This window comes from Phoca vitulina, unplaced genomic scaffold, assembly GCF_004348235.1.
Source record: "Phoca vitulina isolate PV1807 unplaced genomic scaffold, GSC_HSeal_1.0 scaffold4, whole genome shotgun sequence".
NCBI lineage: Eukaryota > Metazoa > Chordata > Mammalia > Carnivora > Phocidae > Phoca > Phoca vitulina.
In genome coordinates, this window is record NW_022589707.1 from 13,683,319 (window position 1) to 13,701,760 (window position 18,442).

An 18,442-nucleotide genomic window follows, 5' to 3' on the forward strand; every position below is an offset into this window, starting at 1 on the left:
ACCCAGAATTGGAAAAGAGGGACTGATACAAATTTTCTCCTGCTTATCTTAATTCCCAAGTTTAAGCTTACATATATAATTACAAGACTACACTTCAGACAAAGGAAGTATCCCCCAAACGTCGGTCATCTGTTTATTACTGCCATAACTTTAACCTGTCCTGAGCTGTTTTTTGCTTTTGTGTTTTTATTTAAGTAAACATACTGCTTAAACCTAAATAGCCTACTTTAACCATCTCTTAAATAGTACTATTACAGATCCGATGTGCTAGTCATATATAATATACCTAATTATGATATTGTGGCTTTACAATAAGAACATATATTTGGTCTTCATTCCCATTTCTGGCACTGAACTACCAGAACCCTTGGAATTTCCTGAGTGATGAGAGCAATGGGAAAATCTTTTGTTATAATATTTGGTCTCTTGTCCTCAGTTCCTGAAATCTTCAGGAGCCATAAAAATAAAATGGGTGTCTCATTATTCATAATAAGCCCCTTTCAACCACCACTGAATTTATGTTAATTCGGCGACTTTTGGAAATCCCCTAAAGAAGGGGGGGAGGGGTTGTTGGTTGTCAGGGGAGCCAGTCATGGGATTAGGGGGTCAGAAAAGGTAACTAGTATAACTAGTAGAGGCAGAGAATGGAGTGGTGTGTGCGCACGCACGCGCGTGTGTGGGTGTGTGTGTGTGTGTGTGTGTGTGTGTGTGTGTATGTGTGTATGCATACAAATGCTATATATTTCCTGGCTCTGTGACCATAGACAAGTTACTAACCCTCTCAGTACCTCATTTATTCATTCAATACCAACAAATATTGAGCACCTACTGTGAGTCAGCCACTTTCTAGATACTAGAGATTCAGTGGGGAACAAGATAACAAGATAGACAAAATCTCTGCCCCGATAAGGCTTATATTTTAGGTAGAGACACAGACCACGAGTGAGTAAACGAATGAATGCTGTATGTCAGGTGATGCGAATACAATGAGAAATTTCACAGACTCAGTGGGAATAAAGTGGTGGCTAGGAACATGGTGGGGAATGCTCTTTTCAGGAAGGTTGTCAGAGGAAGCCTCCCAAGAAGGGAACTTTTGAGCAGAGAGAAGGATAAAGTCAAGGGGCAGGAGGCAACTGGGAAGAAATCCTCAACCAGGCAGAAGCAACGGCTAGCTCAGAGGCCATGGGGTGCGACCATGACTTGGTGTCTTGGAACAGGGAATGGAAGGTGGTAGGTGATGCACTGGGAGAGGCCACACCTCCGTTTGTGATCTGTGAAATGGGAATGTAGTAAATGGCATTGCTCTCCCCGGGCACTGATGAAGACAAATGAGATAATGTCTGCAGAAAGAGCTTGGCTCAGCATCTAGAAGTGAGGGCACCTCCGACCTATTACGATTATTTGCAAATTGAATAATTCCAAGCCAGGGTATTGTTTCTGCTATTAGGAATATGTGAGTTCCTCTTTATGTCTCACCCAGCGAGACTTTCACTCTCCATATATGCTTCTCCTTGGTGTGTCGGAGTGAGGGTACCGCTGGGTATCTCTGTAGGATGTGTGTGTGCGTGCATGTGTGTGTGTGTTCGTGTGTGTGCACGCACACACATGCACGCCTCCTCCTGTGTCTGCCCCTGCCTCTATGTCTCCCATCAGCCTCCGTCCTGCTTCGTACATATCTGTGTGTATGTATATGGTGTGCATTTACTATGACGCCGGTGCTCCCAAGGGAATGTCTATACACACTGAAGCTGCTGTGATAAAAACCTGCCAAAGCAATGGGAGGGAAGTGAGAAAAAATGTCAGCAAGGCAGATGAATGAGGAGATGAGGTGGCAGAGCTGGGCTGTCCTCAGGTGCCCTGGAGCAGCCCCCCACCGGGGAAGAAGCAGCGTCCCCCACACAAGGCAAGTCTCTCTGATAGGCCCCAGAGCAAGTGGCAGATTCAGCCTCTCAGCCATCTCACACAGCAGCCCTCCCCTGCCTGAAAGCCAGAGGCCTCAAACACCTGTTTCTGCTTTGGAGATGCCCTTGCATTGTGTCTGGGCCAAAGCCATCCTTCATGGCTTCTTTGTTTTACTGACTCCTGTTGACAGTGCGTCTGCTTCCAGGGGACACTCACATGAGCTGGTGACACTCAGGTCCTAGCTGTGATCCAGGACAAGATGCCTGTGGGGGCCGAGGAGGTAGGTCTGGAGGTGGGTCCACCGGCACTTGGAGTTACTCGGAAGGCAGAGCCAACTGGGGCAGCTCTACTTGGCTCCATCCGCATAATCCAGTGGTCAAGTAGCAAGGGCCATCTTGCTTTGTAACATACTACCCAGGTCCGATTCATTCATCCACTCAACAAATACCCACTAAGCATCTACCAGGTGCCAGGCGCTAGCCTAGACATTGGGGACACAACAGTCAAGAAACAGATAAAAACCTTGACTGTAGGGGCTCGTGGTTTTCTCAAGAGGACACAGCAAAGAAGCAACCAACATCCCGGATAAATCACGTAGTAGGTTTCAGGGCAAAAGGAAATGGAGCTGGATAAGTGGGATCTGAGGACCTAGTCAAAGCAAAAGAGTTGCCATTTTAAACAGTGGTCAGAGAAGTCTTCCCCAGAGAGGGATAGGTGTGAAAGGGGGTGAATGGAGGCCTGTTGACCTATCTCCTTCCCTGTTCTCCATGTTTCTTTTCAAGCTCTGTGCTCGGGGTTGTGAAGCAGAGCTGGTCGAGTGTGCCTGTTGGGATGAAACTGGTGAGAGAGTCCCTTTGTGACTGGGATTTTTACCATGTTGAGACTTGCATGGGGGAAGCTCGGTTCAAGGGGAAGGTGGTACTGTGGTCCAAGACAGTGGCTTGGGGCTGGAACTCCAAACTGCATGGTGCCTCTGCTGGGACCACCTTGCGATGAGGGGCCATTACTGCTTCCTCGTGCCTCAGTGTCCCTCCCATCCCCAGCCTGCCTCCCAGGGGGTTCTGAGGGCAGCCGATGTGAAGTCTGGCAATCTCGGGCGTCTGCAGACCCCCATCCCACATAAGATGCAGCCGTGGAGATGGTTCCTGCCCCCACAGGGCTCCCGTAAGAACGATTCTGACTCTCTGGGTGCCAGTTCCAGGGCAGGTCTCTCGAGAGGTGCGTCTGCAGTGACACGGCTGTCTGGCATCGTTCGTCCCACCCCTGCAGGGGACAGAGCTGTATGCTGTCGTTTGTGTCTGGACGGCTGACACTGTGACAAGCCCATTTGGACATTTGCTCCCGGCTCTCAGCCCGGGCCGTTCTGATAGCTCCTGGGAGAAGGAACTTGAAGCAGGGACCTGAGAGTGAGTGACAGGAAACAGAGCCACCTTGGGCACTTGAAAAAAGGAGGAAGGCTGTTGCAGTGTTTCACCCAATGTCACTCAGACAGAAGCCCTTCCCATTTGTCTGGAGCTGATCCAGAAGGTTCCAGTGTGCCCTTACTGAGATGCTCCCACTTCTCATTTCCTTCTCCATAAAGGCAGAACATCTCCATTTTACTGTCGCAGAACCGGAGGGACCCAGACAGGGGAAATGACTTCCTTCCCCAGCTTCCTACATTCCCCAGGTGCTGGGAGCCTGGCTTCCCCTTATCATCAGGAAACCCCAGAACTGGAAAAATCCTCAAGGCTTCTTGCATCCCCTTCTCTCCTGCAGCCTTTTCCCTGTAGGACCGAGGAGCAAACCAAAGCCCAGAGAAGTGAATGGCTTGTCCAGTGTCACACAGCATGTTGGCCAGAGAACCAAGTTAGAATCCAACTCTGCTCCTCCTGTTATGTCTTCCGCAGTCCGTCTTCCCCTGAGGGACATGGAGCTCTCTGTGGGGGCAAGAGATGCTCTTTATCTTCTGGTCTTGTCAGCAGGAAAGTTATACACCTGACTCCTTAGGCTTCAAAATGAGCCTAAGAAGACAAAAGGGCTCACTGAGGGTGAGGGCTGAATGGGGCAGTGGGGGTGACTGTAGGAACTCAGAACCACCCCGCGGCCCCAGAGAGGAGGTGCCTTGGCTTATTCTGCCTTAGTTCCAGCCTGGTGCAGGTTGGGCCTGCAACACCTATTCTAGAGCCTCTTAGGGTACATGGGGCCCCAGACACAGTCAACCCATCCCATAGAGAGAGTAGGCAAGGGGACCCCTCCTTTTCCAACAGGCATGTTTCCAAGTGGTCACTCATGTAGGCATAACGTCTCGAACACCTGAACATGATTGAGTCCAGTCACCTCCCCAAGAGGAAAAATGACAGTGGCCTGACATTTCTCAGATGGGGTGACCGGAAGGCAGAAATGTGTGCAGGAGGGAGCCCACAGGGTGGTCACAAATAGGCCATGAACTTGGGTTTTCATCCAGGCCCTTTGCACACTCACCAGCTCTGCCACTGGGCCACTGGACCAAATTGCTCATGCGGGTTGCGCTTCAGTTTCTTCGTGTATAAAATGCAAATGATAATAACCACCTTTTGGGGCTTTTAGGATGAAAGGTGAGACTTGTAAAGGGCCTAGCATGTAGTAGGCTTTCAGCAAGTTGTGGGAGTTATCTCCATCATTATCATCATTATTATTACCAATTTGGTAGCTGAAGGCCAGTTCAGCTCTGGGCACCAGCTCCCCAGGATAGCCTGGCACACACACCCCCCTGTCCATTTTGAAGTCCCTCGGACGATACTAAGGTCGAGCATTCCCTTTATACCTGCTGGTGCTGCCCTCCAGGAGACTGAAGAGCTAGGAGCCCGTTGTCCCCCCATCCCAGTCAATAGGGCTGTTCAGCCTCTGTGGGGCTGGGTGGATTCTCCTCTGTACTCTACTTCCGCTGGGGGGAAGGAATTTTAGTTTGTTTAAGTCGAGCCCCACTGGACTTGAGGTTATCACAGACCGGGCACCTGAACTCGCTTTGGCTCCTCATCCATCAGGACTCCTAGGGCAGACAGGGAATGGCTGGTTTCCCTGCGCTCTGCCCTGAACACCAGAAGAGCTAGTATATAAATGTAGGGCAGCCAGGGGTGGTGCGGGAGGAAGGACTGGGAGATGCAAGGGGCAGGTGATTAGGGAAAAGCCTTGGCAGCTCCTAATCTTGAGCTCCATTAAGCATCTATCTCTGGCAATTGCCCTGACAGTCACATCTCCTCTCCACTCGGTGCCTGCGTCCCGAGACCATCGGGGCACTCGAAGTGCCATTTTAAAGACAACTACCTGTAATATTCCACTTAGCAGCATATGAGGAGACTCCAACAGCGTGGGCAAACAGGGCCAGGGGCTGCTGCACCTCTGCCCCCTTCCAGGTCCTTCCTCCCACCATGTGTGTTTTAGCAAGTGCCCACTGCATGCCCTCCCAGCACAGGCGTAGGCACCACGCAGAATCGAAAAGAGCAGAAGGAAGGCGCTGTTCTGGGAGCCTCTGGGAGCCTGGAGCTGGGAGCAGACTTCAGCCTACAGGGCACTGAAACAAAAGTGTTCCTGCTGTGAGGATTACCCTGGACATCCACCCTCCTTTAGTGCTGGGAGGGTAGGGCAGAGTACAGGATGTCAGCCTGAAGAGCACAGTCTCCTTGTGCATTTCGGTGGGTATCATGGGGACTCTGGTCTAGAGGCCAGAGCTCTTGGGGTGTTTCCCAAGACGGTGCTCAATTCTGCGGGTACCACTCAGCTCCCATCTCCTCTTACCTAGGGCGGGTGTGGACGGAGGTTGACTCCCACCATCCTAGCCCACTCCCCCGTCCTCTAGGGACGGCACCTGAATGGAAGTGGTTCAGTACGGTGAGACTGATTGACTAGTGCTTGAGTTCTGCAGAAAGAGAGGCTGGGAATATCGGATACTTAAGTGAACTGTGTACTCAGTTGGAATATTGATGAGACAGTTTCAAAAGTAAATAGATGCATGTTAATTTGTGCCATTGTTCAAGATGACTAGTTGGCATTAGTGATGCCACATGACTTCACTAAATGCAATATAGGCATAAGAGGAAAAATTACAAATGGCAAAATTATATCTGATCCGAGTCCCTTAAGTGCATTTCAGATATTTTGCATGGACAATGGAGACAGGAATCTGAAAGTGACTCAAAGACAATGCCGTCGTTTCAAGGAAATGCATAATGGTTGAGGGGGAGACTATCTGGGTATTTATTTGAAGTTATGCACAACAGCGAAGGACTGGAGGAGCAAGCACAGAAATAGGGATGTCCTCCTTAAAAAGGATTCCAAGCAGGTGCTGAAGGTTATCTGGTTCCCTGCTGGATGACTTGAAGGTGGTTCAGAGCAGGAGCTGAAAACACCAGCCCTTTTTTTGGTCCTAGCTCTGCCACTTTCTACCTGTAGGACCTTGGGCGAGTTATTTAATCTCTGGGTACCTTCAGTTTCTCAACAGGAACACTTACTAGTGCCCACTGCCTGGGTGGTTACAATGAGTAAATTAGGAAGTGTACATAAAATTTCTAGCACAGTCCCTGGCACAAAATGAGGGCTCAATAAATCTTAGCTTTCCTCTTTATTGTTTTCAGTATGCTGGTCTAGTAGAATGGGGTCTGCATTTTATTTTTAAAAATTTCACCCATCCGATTTTTCCTCCCATCATTCATAAACTCACTTACGTCTCCTCTGAGGCATGTCAGGCCCCTGGTGCTGGGTGGCCAGGGCGGCAGAGAGCAGAGCAGGTGGCCTCCGTTGGCCAAAGCTCCCCTCCCAATCTCTGCCGCCCCACAGCCTGAGTCCACGGGTGTCCAGGGCCTCTTGGCTGGAGCTGTGGTCGTTGACTGTGCCCAGATCACTTCCTCGAGACACTGCCTCTGGCAGGAGTCACCGCTCACACCAGAGTTTACCTGCAGGGTGAGAGGAGAGGCCCCTCGAGGGAAAGTCCTACTGCCCTGAGGTCACTTTCGTCCACGAGGCTTGGAGAGAAATAGTACTCTCATTAAGGTGAGGGTGTCTCAGGTCACAAGCAATACACACATGAAGCATGACGTGTGAACGACCTCTCCCACCTGTCCCTTTGCCTCGTTATGGCTTTAAACATCAATTAGTCCAGGATTCCCCAAATTTTATTCTCAGAACCAAAGTTTGGCAGGACATTTTTTTTTTTTTAAGTTTTCTTTGGTCAAATACATTTGGAGAAATCTGAGTTAAGCAGGTATCTTCGAACATTTGATGTGCTGATGAGTATTAGAAGTCTCCTAGCTGAGGGTGGGAGGTAGTGTCTCCCAGCCCATGTGATCACAAAATTCACTTTACCAGGAGCACCCAAAGCGGTTGGTGGAGTATGGATCCTTCACTGGAAAAGACTTCGCTTTGATCTTTCCCAGTTCTCCTGGTTTCCTCTCCCTGCTCACTGGTGGTCTCCCTGGCTCTAGCCTGACCCTGGTCTCTCTTCTTTTGTGCTGGTCCATCTCTAGGCACAGGCTGAATTCTCTGTCTCAACTCTCCTGAGGTCAGGAAAAGGAGGGTTCTTTGGATCTGAGTCTCAAGGTTACACCTGGACCTCAGACTGCTGTTCCTCCCTTGCAGCTCACTGACCTCTGGCTTGCCGGCACTCACTTGAATTCCCTCCTCTATCCTAGGTGCCTGGGCCCCTCTTCAGCTCTGAACTTTGCCCCAACCTTAATCATTGTCCTTCTCTGAAAGCCACCAATTTTATTAAAATTATTAAAATCCTGCCTCTTACCTACTGTTACCATTCAAAGTTATACATTTGGGATTAGCAGAATTAATGTATCCTATCATTTTACATCTGCTCAGGTGGTTCTTAATTGAGGGACCATTGTTTATTTTTAAATATTTATTACTCGATTTTCATCAATTAAATAAATGTTGATAACCCGATATCCCTAATTCACATCATTTAGAGGAGGCAATGTATTTATTTACCATTGTTTTGCTCCAGAACACCAAAGACCTAAAACCACAAACCCTAAAACATTGAGCGCCCTTTTTGCTTGTCTAGTGTAGTGGTATTAAAGTGCACTTTGATGCTAAAAGTATAGAGAATGATCCGAAGGGACAAAGGAAGACACTTTTTTTTTTCTAATTAAAACAAGAAATTAGGCTTTGCTCATATTTAATATACAGTCGATACTTGATACTGTTTCCCTGCCTTGGTCTGTATGTCAAGCATCCTTGTGTCAGAAAGACGTGGAGGTACATGGGAGCTCCATATCTCCCATGGTGATACCGGTGTTCTTACTGGTGGATTCAGTTTCAATATATTACAACAAGTTTGCAGTTTATGTGCAACAGACATCAATATTGTAAAAACAACCCTGGAAATAGAATCTTTACAATTTGAGATGGAAGTAACCATGAACACTTTTTATACAACCCAGAGGTTTGTTAGTTATGGAAACATAATTAAACATTTTTCTTTTAAAAGAACCAAAATGTTCCACATTTGCTGATTTTTTCAGGTCTGGCAAGCAGCTGTCAGAAGTATGTGACTTTGCTGATAACTTTAAAAAATTAAACACTTCATCTGCCCCCTAAATATAAAGGTAATACGTTAACAAAGAGTTAGAAAGTAACCACTTTTAGGAAGAATTTATAGCGTGGGAAGACCATTTTGAAAGAAAAAAAAAGAATGTTTGGAAATATTTTCATCTTTATGTGATTTTGTTGTTGATAATGAGTAGGTATGACACTTTAAAAATTTCTATCTAAAAACTTTTAAAACTTGGAAACGGAATCTTCTACTTGCCGAAAAATCTTCCAAAGGAAGAGTTTCAGAGAGTTTTGACCCGTTTTTAAGAAATATATAAAAATTCAGCACCTAGGGGCAACTGGGTGGCTCAGTCAGTTAAGCGTCTGCCTTCGGCTCGGGCCATGATCCCGGGGTCCTGGGATCGGCCCCGCATCGGGCTCCCTGCTCAGTGGGGAGCCTGCTTCTTCCTCTCCCACTCCCCCTGTTTGTGTTCCCTCTCTCGCTGTGTCTCTCTCTGTCAAGTAAATAAATAAAATCTTTGAGAAAAAAAAAAAATTCAGCACCTTCCGATTAGTTGAAAAAATAGCTGATTGACATCAGAGAAGATGGAAATCTGCCAGCTGAATTTCAACAACAATCTTCACATAATTTGTGCATGAAACTGAAGAGAACTATCTTGATTTAGTCAGTGTAGCCAACAATGCTCTTTCTGCATTTCTGTGTCTATGTGAGGTGTCTTTTTCCACCATGACAGCCATGAAAGCGAATAAATTGAACCCTTGACCTCAGAACCCCATATCACTAAGTGCTCAACAAAGACTTTCACAAATAACGAAGCCAATTCTAACATATCAGTCCCACCATTTTTAATAATAATTTTCTTGGAGGTCGTAAAATGTTTTGTATCATTCATGAATAAAATATAATAAACATTAAAATGCTATTTTATCTTTATCTCATGTCTTTATTGCCTAACTTTGTGTGTAGTTGATAATGCAATTATATTAATAAGTAGAGCATATATAGTCTTTATAAACAAATATGTGTATTATAGGTGCATGCTCAAAAAGTTTGTACTAGGAGGTGTGCAATCATCAATACTCTTTATAGACACCCACTGGCTATCGGAGTATGTAAATTTACAGAAGCTTCATAAGTTAATCTCATTCAATCTCCAATCTTCACTTTCCTATCACCTTTACAACTATCTCCTCTGTACCCAAGAGTCTGTTGTTAAGACCCAGCCCAGAAGTCCATAGCGCCCATTGTGCATTGGTTCATCCATGTGTGTGGAGACAGTATGGTCAGTTTCTTTATCTTTGAGTAATTTACCCAACGTCTCTGAGATTTTTTAAAAGCCCAGATCCCTGAGCAGCAGACAGAAGATTCTCTCTGGGAGGAACTGTGAAGAATTTGAGGTGGTGCTGACAGTTAAGACAATCTCTAGACAAGCAGATAGCATGATCATGGCTATGGCCATACAAGCTGGCAGGGAATATTTTTGTAATAAGTAAGGCCAAAATGACTGTGGATCTTGAGAACTGTTTTAATAGGCATAAATCTGTCAATCTAGAGTTAGCCTTTGCTCATTATGTCTCCCATTTCCCATTCATTCTTCCTTTGTCCCATTCTCTCCTTTCTCCTTTTTTTTTTTTTTTGGTATTCCTCTCACCTTCCTCATTTTTTATCTGTCTCTTGTCTTACTCTTCTCCACATTCACATTCCATTTTCCTGGTCTCTGAGGAGGGAGAGAAAGCTGGAATGGTGTCAGGCCTGTGTTTTTCAAACTGCAGGTCATGACACATTAGTGGGTCGAGAAATCAATTTAGTGGGTCACGAAATCAATTTAAAGGGTCATGACCAGAATTTTTTTTAATGGAATAGAATAAAATCGAACAGAACAGTGTCCATCAAGCACAGTAAGGATGAGTACTATTTGTGAAACTATATATGTGCATGCGTATGTGCCCTGGGTTGCAATGTGAAGCATCTCTTGCCATGAGTCATGGTCAAAGGGAAAGCCATTGGTCTAGGAATAACCTCTTGCATGTACTGGCAATAAGTTTACATAAGTTTGGACATCCAACTCACCTTTCAAGCAGTGCTAATGACATCATCTGGCCTTCTGCTGGTTTTTATTCAAGTGCTTTCTCAATTTCAACAATTTGGCTTCCACAGTTATTTGTTGACAGTTTAGTGTGGCAGCTGTGGGGTAGTGGATAAGGCATTGGACACAGAGTAAGGCTACCTGGAATCAAGTTCTTGACTCACAAGGTCTTGACTTCTGAGTCTTAGTTTTCCCATTTGTGGACCATCAGTACATTCTAACCTGTTATTTCATTAAGATTCATTTGGAAATGAATGTATTTCTATAGCTCACTGGGGTGATAGAGGTCCCCTCACAGCCAGAGGGGACCAGGAGTGCTGTCCTCCCCAGGAGTTTCCTGGCTGCTCCAAGGGCTGAAAAGATCAACATGGCAGCACACCTATGGCCTGTCCATGGCATCAGAGCATGCCACCACACACCAGTGGGGAGTGACTGTCCAGATGACCATAATGTACTGTGTAGGCCTAGAAACCTTTGTTCCTGCAGCTCTGTGGATAGCCCCCATTCTGGGAACATACAAAGATGCACGAGACATCTATGCCCTTGAGGAGCTTACTATTTAGTGATTGTGTTCACCACCTGCAGTTTGCAAGAGACGCTGGGTGGTACAGGGCCAACTGAGTCATGATTAGCCTTTCTTTGCAGTGGTCTCTCCTTGTCTAAAGCCCTGACACTGGAAGTTTCTTTTCTGTCTGTGGGCACTGAACACAACCCCTAAACCACCTTACAGTCCTGATATTTCTTAGTTATAAATGTAAACCTGAGTCAAGTCAAGATGAGAGGGGCAGACTCCAGTGGTTCTCCAAATGCCAGACCCTGCTGCCTTTGCCATGTGCACCGAAGGGAATAAAACTAATTACTACCTTCCTAAAGAGCTGAGCATGGGTGGATACGCCCTTGAAAGTGGCCAGCAGAAATGCTTCTTGCAAAGCATTCTCCCCATGCAGCTGCCTGCAAGTCTCTCTGCTACAGCCTTTGCGGCCCAAGGACCCCTTCCTCGGGCCATTAGCAAAGAGGCTGGTCATTATTAACTAGTTGGCATTGACTGATGACACTAAGCTTTTTTTTGGCCTCGTGTGGGCTGGTGGCAGGCACTTAGTTGACCCCTGGAATTTGGAGTTTATTCTGCCATGAAAACAAAGAAATAAATTAGAGGAATGAACAGAAATCCCTCTGCTTAGACAGTAGTTAGAGACAGCCCAACAGCCTCAGCTGGCCGCCTCCCCAAGGCCACACCCACCAGAAGACTCCTGCCTCCTAGTGCCTTGGCTATCACTCCGAGATTCCTGGTACTGCTCCTGTCTAGGCTAGTGAAATGAGGAAAGAAACTCCTGTTTCTCTCTCTCTCTCTCTCTCTCTCTGTCTCTCTCTGTCCTCTGGAGCCTGGTACTTTGGAAAGAGATGGTGTCTATACAACATCTTGCATACTGGAGAAGATTTAGAATTCCATTTATGTAAGGGACCCATTCTTTAAAATATGCTTCTAGAATAGATTGTGTGTTCTGAGTACCACAGAAATATTTCTGCATAGAAAATCACTCTTTTGGGACGCCTGGCTGGCTCAGTCAGCAGAGCATGCAACTCTTGATCTCAGGGTTATGAGTTCAAGCCCCATGTTGGGTGTAGAGATTACTTTAAAAAAAAAGAAAATAACTCTTTTAACATGTTCTGCAGCTATTTTCTTTGTTGGTCATCTACATCTTTCCTCAGGTGAAGATCTTGGCTTTGACTTTAAGCCAAGTGCCAAGGGTCCCCCCCCCAGATAATTAAACCATTTTGGTAATGGTCTTCTAAGCAAGTCACAGTTTCTGGAGACTACTTGTACATTTTTACCTTATATATAGAAAGGGAGCCAAATAACTCATCCTTCTCCTGCTTTCCCACTAAAATATCCTAAATCCCACTGCACAAAGGGACATTTTTTAAAAATCAAAATGAGAACAATAATTTTATGTGACAGGATTATTTATATGGCTGTTCTCCCCATGATGAATCCATCGAGCCCTACCTCAGATGCCAATTCATAAATCAGGAAATGCTATTACCCAGTAGTCATAAAAACAGAGCCCACCCCAACACAGAGGACTCATTTCAGAAGTGGCTGCCCCATTTCAGGGCAGAAATGAGTTCAGAAAATCCACCTGGCTGTCCAGAGAGGGAAGAAATGTCTTTTACTTGATAAATAATCAGTCTTTCCTTCCTCTCAATCCCCTTTTCCCCTAGAAATATGTAGAATTAATGGCACGGATATATGCCATTCCACAGAAAAAATAATAACAGGGCTAACTAGATTGAAATGAGGCAAAGGGCAAGCACGAGGATGGCAAGAAGCCTCCAGATTTCCCGTGAAGCCTTTCCTATTAGCTTAAATGCAGTCCAAGAATAAACGGCTTAGAGAAAATTTAGTGGGAGTCCTCCTTGCTGGGCATTCCTCCTGCAGGCACCCATTAAGGACAGGCAGAGAGCCAAGGAAAAGGGTCGCGAAAGGGAGAGTCATTGCAACAAAGCCTGGGACAGAGTAAGCTGAAGTCTCTGGATTTGTCTGTGAGTCCTCCAGTGTGACTGCGTACTTCATTTTTTTTTTTTTTGCATTTATTCTGAATTTACTCCCGGGCCATAAGTTTTTGTTTCTTCAGTTTCTTCTGGGATATCTTTTTCTTCTGTGCAACCTCCTCTTCTGGTTTAGGAACAATCTGCTCTTTTTCAGTAAGGATCATCTCGATGTGGCAGGGAGAGCTCTTGTATGGGTTAATCCGATCATGAGCCCTGTACGTTCTACACCGCATCTTGGGGGCTTTGTTCACCTGGGTGTGCTCAATGACCAGAGAATCAACATCTAAACCCTTAAGTTCAGCATTACTCTCTGCATTTTTAAGCATGTGCATTAAAAATTCAGCACTCTTCTTGGGCCACCAACCCTATGTCCAGCCCCACTGTTTGGCCTGGGCACACCTACCAACTCCACCATTGTAGCGACGGAATGGCACACCTTGCTTCTGTAAAGTGACATCTTTCAGATACTTGGTGGCTTTTCAGATAGGCATACCCTTAATGGCCTGGGCAGTTTCACGTGTGTTCTTAAAGTGAACACGAAGATTTGAAACTCTTGATTTACATGATTTCGTAGGGTTTTCTGGGTCAAGTGAATAACGAACCATTTCAGAGGTCACCTCAGGCTGCTTCTGCGTACTTCATTTTTATCTCAATAGATATGTGTTGGAATGGGGAGAGCACATAAAGAGAGTTAAAGGAAAAAGAAGAGGAAGGACAATGAGAAGTAGGGTGGGCAGGAAATTCTGCTGGGGGGTATGGTCACAGTCACTGGCAATAGTGAAGATCCAGCAGGAGACAAAAGAGATGATGCCCATGCATGTATATAGCTTCATGCTAGGGGGATCAGAATGGACAATGAACAAGTGAGCAAATAAAGAGCCAAGGTAATTTCTTCTAGTGGGAAGTGCTATAAGAAAAGTAAGATGGAGTCACATGAGAGAAGCTGAAAGTGGCAGAAGGAGGCAGGTTTGGTCTACAAGGCTCAGGAAGCTCTTGCTGAATAATGACATGTGAGCTGGCTACTGAATAACTATGAAGAAAACATTCTAGACAGTGGGAACAGCAAGTGGCCAGACCCTGAAGTAGGATGCGCTTGTCATATTCAAGTAACAGAAGGATAGTCACCATGAGAGAGAAGACAGGAGCAAATGTGAGCCCACACGATGTGCAGGAGACAATTTGGGGAACTCCAACAGTGCTAGAGTAGTGCTATGTCCAGCTGCTGGTGACTAATTGTTTGTCTAATTTACCCAGTATAGCAACAGTCAGGGAGTCGTGCAAATAAAAAGGAGAGTGCCCTTGTGCCCCTAGCTTATTGCTTGAATTGGCCTTTGTTTTGAGCACCTTAGTCTACAAGCACCCCTGGTACAGAAGAGAGATGCTCCTTGAGAAAACAGCAACAATGAAAGCTAATAGTTACATACTGCTTACTGTTACCTTGACACAGTTTGAGGGGGTTTTTGGTGTTTTGTGTTTTGCCAGCTTAATTGAGGTATAATTAACATATGATCACCAATTTTAAGTGTATGGTTATGTGGTAGTATGGGAATAGTTCTGCATCCTGATTGCAGTGGTGGTTACATGAATCTACACCTGTGATACAATGAAATGGAACTATATACATACTCTACACCGATGTCAATTTCTTGGTTTTGATATTATAGTTTTATAAGATGAAACCATTGGGGGGAAACTGGCTGAACAGTACATAGGACCCTCTCTGTGTTCTTTCATGCCCCTTTCCAGTGGGTCTTCCCCTACTTCTCCCTCCCCTGGAAATCACTGACCTTTGTTCTGTCACAATAGTTTTTGCCTTTTCTAGAGTTTCACATAAATGGAATCATACAATATATAATCTTTGTATCTGGCTTCTTTTACTCAACACAATGCTTTTAAATTCATCCATGTCGTTGCTCCTTTTTATCTGCTGAGTAGTAATCTGTGATATAATTGTACCTCAGGTGGTTCCTCAGGTGGGACTTTTAGACTCCAATTTCTGCTTAAAATCCCTATCGTTTCAATTTCCCATGAATTTAGAATTATTTCAAAGCAAAATGATCTAAAAAAATAAAAATAAAAAATTTAAATGTAGAAACAAAGAGGAAAAAAATTTTAAATTGCACTACAATAATAACTGTTGCAGAGAAGAGCCACCATTGGATACAAAAATCAGTGGGCAAAAGTTCGAGGGAAAATGGGATATTTTCAATCTCAAAATATTTCCTCCAGGTTATTTATTAACTACAAAGGGATAAATAGTAACTTTACAGTGGAGTATCCGCCTTAGCCAAGTGATCAAGGTTAACATCATCGGTAAGAAGACATATCACTATCGTGAACCCCTTGATAAGATGCCCTGAGAAGGAAACAGTATCACTTCTGTGATATTCTTGCCAAAAATGCACAACCTCACTCTAATTATGTGAAAATCTCAGACAAACCCAAAATGAAAGACATTCTACAAAATAACTGACTAGTATTCATGAAAAGTGTCAAAGTCAGGAAGACAAGGAAGGATTGTTACAAGCTAGAGGTGACAAAGGAGATATAATAACTAAATGGAATATGAAATCCTGGAATGAATAGGAAATTAAGTAGAAGACCTGGTGACATTAGAATAAGACCTAGAACTTAGCAAATTGTATTGTACCAATGTTCACTTCCTGGTTTCCATAATTGTAATATGGTTACCTATGCTCTTAAATATTAGGGAACCGTGGGTGAAGGGATATGGGAACTCTTTGTACTTATTTGGGCAACTTTTTTTGTTAAGTCTAAAGTTAGTTCAAAATAAATAGTTCTTAAAGTTGAAAAAAAAATGTATACAACAATACAATCACCCCTACGGTCCTGACATAATTTCCACCCCCCACCAAAAGTTCTTTCATGCCCCTTTCCAGTGGGTCTTCCCCCACTTCTCCCTCCCCTGGAAATCACTGACATTTGTTCTGTCACAATAGTTTTTGCCTTTTCTAGAGTTTCACATAAATGGAATCATACAATATATAATCTTTGTATCTGGCTTCTTTTACTCAACACAATGCTTTTAATTTCATCCATGTCGTTGCTCCTTTTTATCTGCTGAGCAGTAATCTATGATATAATTGTACCTCAGTTTACCTATTCACCATTGAATGATATTTGGGTTATTTCTGTTGTTGGGTGATTGTAAATAAAGCTCCTATAAACACTCTCATGCAGGTTTTTATCTGAGCATAAGTTTTCATTTCTCTTAGGTAAATACCTAGGAGTGGGATTTCTGAGTCATATTATAAGAAACTATTCAATTGTCTTCCAGGCTGGCTGCATGTTGCATTTTTACCAGCAGTGTATGAGAATTCCAGCCATTTCCCCATCCTCATTCACACTTGGTGTCATCTGTTTTTCATTCTTGTTGTTTTTGTTTTTTGTTTTTTGTTTGTTTTTGTTTTTAGCCAATCACATAGATATGTAAGGATATCTCATTGTGGTTTTAATTCACATTTTCCTAATGATTAATAATAGTAAACATCTTTTCATGTGCTTACTTGCCATCTCTATATCTCCTTTGGTGAAGTGTCTGTTCAAATCTTTTACCCTTAAAAAACCAGATTGTTTGTTTCCTTATTGTTGAGTTTTGAGAATTATTTGTATATTCTGAAAACCCTTTGTCAGATATATGATTTGCAAATATTTTCTCCCAGTCTGTGGCAAGTTTGGGGCCCATCTTACAGAATAGGAAACTGAGACACAGACAGGTTAAGCAACCTCCCCAAGATAACACAGTTTATGAGGGTGAAGATAGGATTAAAACCTCAAGAGTCTATGCTCTTAGCCACTCTCCAGTACTGCCTCTGTCCCAGGTAGAGACAAAACTGGATAATCAGCATGACCAGGTCTTCTGATGGACCTTTCCACTTGAGGAAGCTTCAAAGTGACCCTGGAATAGCCACTGGAAATCTTATCAGTGGCACTAGCTAGAGGTCCTGGTGTCTGGAGGACATGCCTTGGCAGCCTTCCGGATTCCATAAAAATGATCATTCATTATTTAATTATTTTAATCACATACAATAATCACTTCTTCAGAGAGTAAAAGGTAAACTCTGCTTTCTAATGATAGCCATTTCCTGGGTTTATTTTAGTCTCCCGTACCTAATTTTTATAGAGTTTGGTTTGGCAGGCCTAATTAGATATTTCTTCCAGTTTTCTGAAACTTAGAGCCTGCCTCACACTTCTGCAGAGGATGCAGAAGATGAAGGATTTTTCTGTAACTGGAGGTTCCTCAGGTGGGACTTTTAGACTCCAATTTCTGCTTAAAATGCCTTTCTTCCTCTTAGATCTGGAACCTGTCTCTTTTTATTTTGAATCCTTATGGTTAAGTGCTATCTAGAATTACAAAATTCTCCCCATTTTATATTTAGAAAACATACACTAGGGCCTCATAGTCAGACATGGCTATAAAGAGGAAACATATCCAGGGGGTCCTAGGATCCTGGTCAGAGCCACAGTCATCAGCTTCCCTGATGATAGGAGTCATCTGCCTTCCCTCTCCTCTTTGCCTCTAAACCTGCATTACCACGCCACATGAGAGGACCCCAGTGGAAAACTAAGTATAGATTCTGTTATTCATCAATATAGCTTTCTGTATATACAAGAACCAAGACCTCAGGTAGAAGGAAAAATTGAAAATTAAACATTTGAGTTCAGTCAGCCAAGCTGCATACAATTCTCAAGGCTGGAATAGCCTATGGCGTTATGATTCTGGAGACAAAGTGACAGGAGATGCACACACGCATTCTGGAGACAAAGTGACAGGAGATGCACACACACATGTGTTCAAAAACAACAAGGCATGAAGTAAAGAATCTCAGGTATTAGTGTATTGTATTTTCCACTAACTTTAGGTTCCAATGCCACTCCTTTCAATAATTCCAGAAACACGGACATCACTTAGAACAGATGATGTCTGCTCCATGAAGATGCAGACTATATGGGGATGATCTTACCCACTTCTATCTGTTGTACAACTTGATTATTATCACTCCAGGTAGGCAAATTCATTCATTCATTCAATCATTTGATAAGTACCTACCCAGTATGAGGTACTGTCCTGGGCAAGAGGGTTATAGAATTAAATAAAACACATCCCTTCCTTCAAGGAGTTCATGTAATATTGAAAGCCAGCATGTAAATACATAAATGCAATACAATGAGGTAAGTGTGACAACAGAAGTGATTAGATTATAGAGAGGTAGCATAGAGAAGCGAGTGATGAATAAGGACCCACAAAGAAGGCCACACATGAGCTGAGTTTCAAAGATGAATAGTTTACTGAGGGAACAAGAGAGGAAAAGGACATTCTAGGCAGAAGGGACAACATTGCAAAGTCAAAGAAAACTTGA

The 18,442-nt window shown here is 44.1% G+C and overlaps 1 protein-coding gene and 1 pseudogene across 1 annotated transcript in view; one reads left to right on the top strand and one right to left on the bottom strand.

Annotated features, from left to right (window-relative positions):
- PLXNA4 (plexin A4) overlaps positions 1-18,442 on the top strand; it is a 418,730-nt gene that overhangs the window by 268,726 nt on the left and 131,562 nt on the right. The gene's annotated exons all lie outside the window — the stretch shown is intronic.
- LOC116630765 lies at positions 13,089-14,610 on the bottom strand (annotated as a pseudogene).